This window comes from Orcinus orca, chromosome 15 (genome assembly GCF_937001465.1).
Source record: "Orcinus orca chromosome 15, mOrcOrc1.1, whole genome shotgun sequence".
NCBI classification, from domain to species: domain Eukaryota; kingdom Metazoa; phylum Chordata; class Mammalia; order Artiodactyla; family Delphinidae; genus Orcinus; species Orcinus orca.
In genome coordinates this window covers 22,111,615-22,117,656 of record NC_064573.1, presented here as the reverse complement: position 1 = coordinate 22,117,656, position 6,042 = coordinate 22,111,615, and the positions used below count along the sequence as shown (strand labels likewise).

At 45.5% G+C, this 6,042-nt stretch overlaps 1 pseudogene; it reads left to right on the top strand.

Moving 5' to 3' along the window:
- The first annotated feature begins 2,026 nt into the window (after positions 1-2,026).
- LOC101281306 (protein NipSnap homolog 3A-like) lies at positions 2,027-5,711 on the top strand (annotated as a pseudogene).
- The last annotated feature ends 331 nt before the right edge of the window (positions 5,712-6,042 follow it).

The following is a 6,042-nucleotide window of genomic DNA, read 5'->3' as shown; positions in this document are numbered from 1 at the left end:
CACCGAAAGGCGAACTCCACCTGAATAGCAGAATTTGGGGTGAGGAGGGTGTCAAAGGTTCTGCTTCCCTGCCTGTCCCCCATGACATGTTTTTCTTGTAGAAATGGCCATGCTGAGGGGCAGTGAGAGGCGCAGTGGCCGGGTAGGTTAGGAGAACCACAGGGCAGTTCTCTTTTGCAGGCCAGGGACATGCCTTGAAATATAAAATATCTTCACCTCCAGAGCGGACCCCTACACCCCGCCTCCCTCACTGGCTCCCGACTTCTCCCTTGCCCAGAAACAGCAATTTGTCAAAATTAAGTCCTCAGCTGCCTCACCCTTCCTCTGCCACACCCTTTGTAGCTCACATTTGTAGGCTGGGGAGACAGAAAGAATGAAACCCATGCATTTTCTTCATGTTTCCCTTCTAGTTTAATTCTACCTTTCATGAATTCATAGTGTGCATTGTTTAGGTTTAGAAAAATGTTCCCAGCGCCAACTCTTCTGGTGTGAATCCAAAAAGAAAAAAAATCAGTTTCAATCAACAGCAAGAGCAACTCAGGCTGGTGGAGGGGATCCTTGGGGCGGGGGAGTGGCAGGGCTTGCATCACTGAGAAGCAGAGCATCTCCCCTCCTGGCAGGGAAACACGAGGCCCCTTGACCCCAGGCGCCAATTACTATTTTAACCATCCTTCCGCACAGCCCCAGAGGCAGCTGGAAAGGAAACCGTGCGCTGGGACTTCCCACAGTGTCTTGCTGGCTCCCTGAGGCTGCCAGGCGTTTGCCCATCTGGTGAGGCCTCCAGAGCAGGGGGCCTAATTAGGCATCATCACCTGAGAAGGTTCGGTGGGCCTTCCCCGGCTCCCCTCCTGCACGCAGGACTCCATTCTCCCAGCTGCAGGTCTCTGGAGCTTGCTTGGTAGAGCAGCTGCCCTGGCTAATGACTGGATAGCAGGGTCCCCAGGTGGCTGCCTCAGACTGGAGGGGATGGGCAGAGAGAGGGCCAAGGAACATAAAGGGACAGGGAGGGGGACAATATGAGGGGTGGTCAGAGAGGGGTCGGAGGGAGAAGAGACAGAGAGCATTAGATGAGCATCGCAATTCAGATCTCTTGAGATAGAAGACAAGCTGACCTGACTTGCAGCAAGAGAGCTGGTCCCATAGGGGGGCCCATCCATGAGAGAAGCCCCTGTCCCCCCATTCTCTATCCCACCTCCCACCACACCATGATATTCTCTCTTCCTGTCCTCTACTGCCCTCCGCACCAGGCTCTAACCAACAGTTTTTCACTAGGAGAACATGGCTTTACGGCCCTACTTTTGGGGACAGGCTGTGGGAAGAGGATATTGTTAAACTCAAAATTATTCTTTGCTCGTGTTGGACTTTTAGGCATGCAGGGGTGTCTGCGTTTTAAGATATTTTGCATCCTGGGCTCCATAAACCATGGCAGGAGTCCAGAGAGTTGGACAGTTGCTGACATGCAAGCCAGGCTCTGCTGATCACTTCTTAGGCATTTTCCCTTTGTTTCCTGGGCAATCACACCCTTAGAGTAGGATGTATGACAGATGTTAAAATGACAAAAATATTGGGACAAATTTAGGGGAAGCAGATGGAAAGTAAAATGATCCATGAAGGGTTGTGTTGGCAAAAGGGGCAACCTCCTGGTCACGGATGGCCTGCTGTCAGTTGAACCCGTGCTCGCTAGAAAGCTGGGCTGAGCCACCAAAACTCTTAATTCTATGGATTTCTCTCTCATAATGTAGGATCGTTTGAAGCAATAAGATTGTGTGAGTGAGGGGAGCATCCCTGGACTAGGGCAAAATGAAGTTTAATTTCTGGTCCTGTTATATCTGGGGTTTTGACCCATTGTGTTTCCTCTCTCCTCCAGTGTTCCCATTGGAAAATGTAAGAGAACACTTCTTTTAGTGTGCTTAGAAGTTACCATTTTCTGAGCGTATTAGAGGTTAGAATGTTACGTTTCTACATTTGGTTCAGCAGGGTTCAAAGGGGAATAGCTTTCCCCCCACCTACCTCCCAAACTGCCACAATGCGAATGAAGGGTGTTTTGCTCCAGGAAAGGAAAACTGGTGTATGGAGAAGAGCTGTTTTGAGACTCGTGTGCCCCGAACAGCAGAAGGGCGGGCTGTACAGATGTGCACAAGTTATTGACAGCTGTAGCAAGAATTGGAAAGGTGGTGGGATTGTCAAGCTGGCAGGAAGATGATCTCATAAAGGTTTTGAAGACTTGTCTGGTTCCCTCCTAACTGTCTGCCATCCTTGTGAATCCAGGACTGATACGGGAAGCCTCAGCCTCAGGGATTTGGATCCATCAGAGGAGATTCACAAGGGTGAGCAAGTCTTTCCAGAACACTCGAATCCTTTGATTCCATTAGTTGTGGACTGTAGTCACCTTTGTCTCCTCCAAAGGACCTCTGGGCGTAAATCACAGGGACACAGAGTGAACCCAGCTAGAAGCAGAGAGGGGAGCAAATGAAGGGAATCTTCCTACTAATGGGTGTCCGCTTTCAGCTGCGTGTACAATGGTGGGAAGTTGCATTTTTCAGTCTTAGAGTAAGAGTGATTGTTTTAAAGTACGCTGGAGCCAAGATAAATCTTAGAGGATAATTGATACTGTTTTCTGCAGGTCACCAAGCACCCCAGCTTTGTTCTCGAGTTCCAATAGAAAATGACTGAATCTTTAATTAAAGCCTACAGATTCTGCAGAAGGATTTTGGGGCCTCAAGAGTTGTCACTCTGGTGGGCACCTCTCCAGTGTCTCAGAGGGATGAAAACCAATCCTCTGCTTGACTAACCTCCAGTAAAATTTGCCCAGTGCATTCCATTGGGGGCAGTTCAAGGGCTTAGAAGATAGTTCCTTATTTTGAGCTGAAACCTGCTTCCTAGAAATTTCTGCTCACTAATCCTAGTTCTGCCCTCCGGAACTACAGGGGATAAATATAATCCCTTTTTCAGATGAAAGCTCTTCAGATAGTTGAAGCTGGTGATCACATTCCCTAAGTCTTCCTTTGAACAAGACATGCATTCCAAGTACCGCATGGTATCAGCCTCCCTCACCAAACATCCTACTGTGGACATCACCTGGGTTTTCAGCATTTGCATCAGTCAGACTCCGGAAAGGAAGATAGAAATACTCTCAACATTTCCAGTAGAGGGAAATTAACATAGGAGCTTTTTAACATAGCTACAGAAGGACAAAGTGGGCAAAAAGGCACATGTGAGATAACCCAGACATTCGTAATTACAGGAAGCAGCTACCATTCCTAGAGGTGGAGAATGAATGAGAGGATGTGTCCCAAAGACCAGAATCACAGAGGAGGGCTACCCAGGGGGCCATGGTGAAGGTCCCATGGCTGTGCTGGAACCTCTGAAGGGGTGCCGTCTTACTGATGCTGGGACCACCAAGGCTGTGTCAGCACTCTTACTGTGCTTGCAGCCAACTAAACCCCTTATTTACATAAAGCAGGTGAGGCCAAACCTGTAGTTGAAAATGAGTGTTTGACTGAAGTTCAGGTCTTTAGTGGGTCTATTTTTTTCTTTCTTTTCCTGCACACTGCCCCTTTCTTCTGATAACTGTGCCCTTCCTTTTCCCTTGGGGAAATTGCTCTCCTCCATCCACATGACCCCAATAGTCCTGGTCACAGGACAGGGGGCAATGAGACAAGATTTGAAACTTGGGCAGAGACACAGAGGGACAGATGGCCAGTGGAACTGAAGCTGTTGATGGTACTTCCTGCAGGAGCTGTGTCTGGGTTCTCTACTGAGCTCCCTGGAGCTACTCTGACCGTGGGCCTCTCCAAGACCTGGTTGTTTGACTTTTCTGCTATGAAAGCCCTACCCAGTAGCCTTCCTATAAAGTCCTTTCTGGCTTTGTCAGCCAGGGTCTATTTCTATTACTTACAAAGAACCTGGAATGATATGCCATCTTTACCTGTATTCCCAAAGGCAAGAAGATGACATCTGACTTGGTGGAGATCTAGCAAATATTGACTCTAAAACCAGCCTCCATCTTTCTGTCCTCAAATATATTAGAAGCACAATGAGTTATTGCCAACCTGGAAGGAAATGTCTTACGGGGTATTGAAGAGATAGATCCTTAGTGCTGTAGAGTTCCAAAATCTGTGATGCAGATAAATGTATGGAAATCTGATCTGGAAAAGGACTTTGATGTGACTACTTTGATTTGGTCATATCGAAGTGGGTGCATCAAAATATAAACACATCTTTTGTCATGCCCTAGCAGCGTGAATAATGAATGTCGCAAAGCCTCATCTCACCCCTGAATCTGACCTTATTGCCCCTCTAAAATTCACTCAGAAGTGGGATGAAGATCAGGAAGTGAGTGTGTATGTAATTATGTTAATTGGCACTTGAGGAAAATTCTTTAAATTGTTTCACAGGGCTGTCAAAATATCTTCAAAACAGTTGCATCAAAATATGTAGCTGATTTCTGTCTATATGAGTCATTAAAAATGTGCCAAATATATGGTTTATGCAAGAAAAGCATACCCCAGCCCCCCTTACCACACAGTATGTTTCTTCAGACAGAATTGAGTTCATCAACAGCGTATACATTGAGTCATTCAGCTAGTTAGGAAACTTCCTTACTTAACCGGCATTCAGTCCAAGTTTATCTATATTGTCCATAGGGATAGTTGGACAATGGCGTCTTGAAATCTTGACCCAGTAAAGTGTTGACTTAACCTTCATAGCCTCTCAACACAGAAACAAGATTCCTTTGGTAAAGTTTGCCTTATAAGAATGATATTGGCACACGCAATTATGTTTAATTATGATCTTTTAAGTATTAAAAGATATTTACTCTTTTAAAAATTGGCCTGGTCTTGATTTCCATTAGGAAAGCCGTAAAAGGAGGACCACTGACTGGCTGCCCTTCTCAGCACCCAAAGCCCTGCCACGCTTGTCCTCCAAGGCGGCCTGACTAGGGCTCTGGCCACGTGGTCACCTGCCCCTCAGATCCATTCATCTTCTGCTATGGGGGCCCCCCGACAATATGATGGAACATTCTATGAATTTCATAGTTATTGCCTTAAACCCTCAAAGATAAATGAGTTTCTGGAAAATATTAGTAAAACCATTCATCTTTAGACAGCTCACTCTGATCTGGTTGGATTCTGGAGTGCAGAATTTGGAGGCATGATGGATAAAGTGTTTCATGTTTGGAAGTATGATAGTTTTGCTCCTTGAGCTGAAGTTCAGAAAGGCTCGGCCAAGAATAAAGAATGCCCAGAACAATTTCTTATTCCAAATTTGGCTCTCATTGACAAGCAAGAGTTTGAGATTATTTATGGGGTACCATAGTGCAAACTAGAAAAAAAAAATCCCAAAGGAGTCTATGAGCCAGTTATTTTCCAGATGAAGCCTGCTGGGCCAGCTCTGTGGGGTGATGAGTTTAAAACGGTGGTGGATGCCCATGTTGATTCAGGCTACACAGAATTGGTTGGCGTTCTCCACCCAGAATACAGAGCACCCAGCAGAGTTCATGTTCTTTGGTGAAATGAGAGTGCAGATATTCATGCAGCTGGGGGACATCAGTCTCATGAGGATCTCACACTTGTGGTCACTGGGAAAATGTCAACTACCAAGTGTCACAGCAAAGTTTGCTTCTGATTCCTATGTCATTTTTACCGTTGAAATCTCTTTCTGCTGAAATACGAAGCATTTCATTAACTGCTCTAAGATGTGTCTGCTAATGGGCTTAGATTCTCCCAAGAGAGTCTCACTTTTATTTGAAGGAGGTGGTAAGTTAATTAGCTATGTCCCTTGAACTTCTGAAAACCACCTCTGTCCTTTGTCACTACCACTTCAGGAGATACTTCTGTTCATTTCCCCCACGGCATTTCAATATCTGTTATACATTAGAAATAGTTGCCACTACTTCATGATCTTGGTTTTGCACGTGTTTCGAAATAACTCTCCTATATTTTGACAACCTTTTGCTTTATAACATTTTTTATATTCAAATGATACATTCCCATACCTGTGACAATATTTTATTTTATTTATTTATTTTTTGTATCTTTT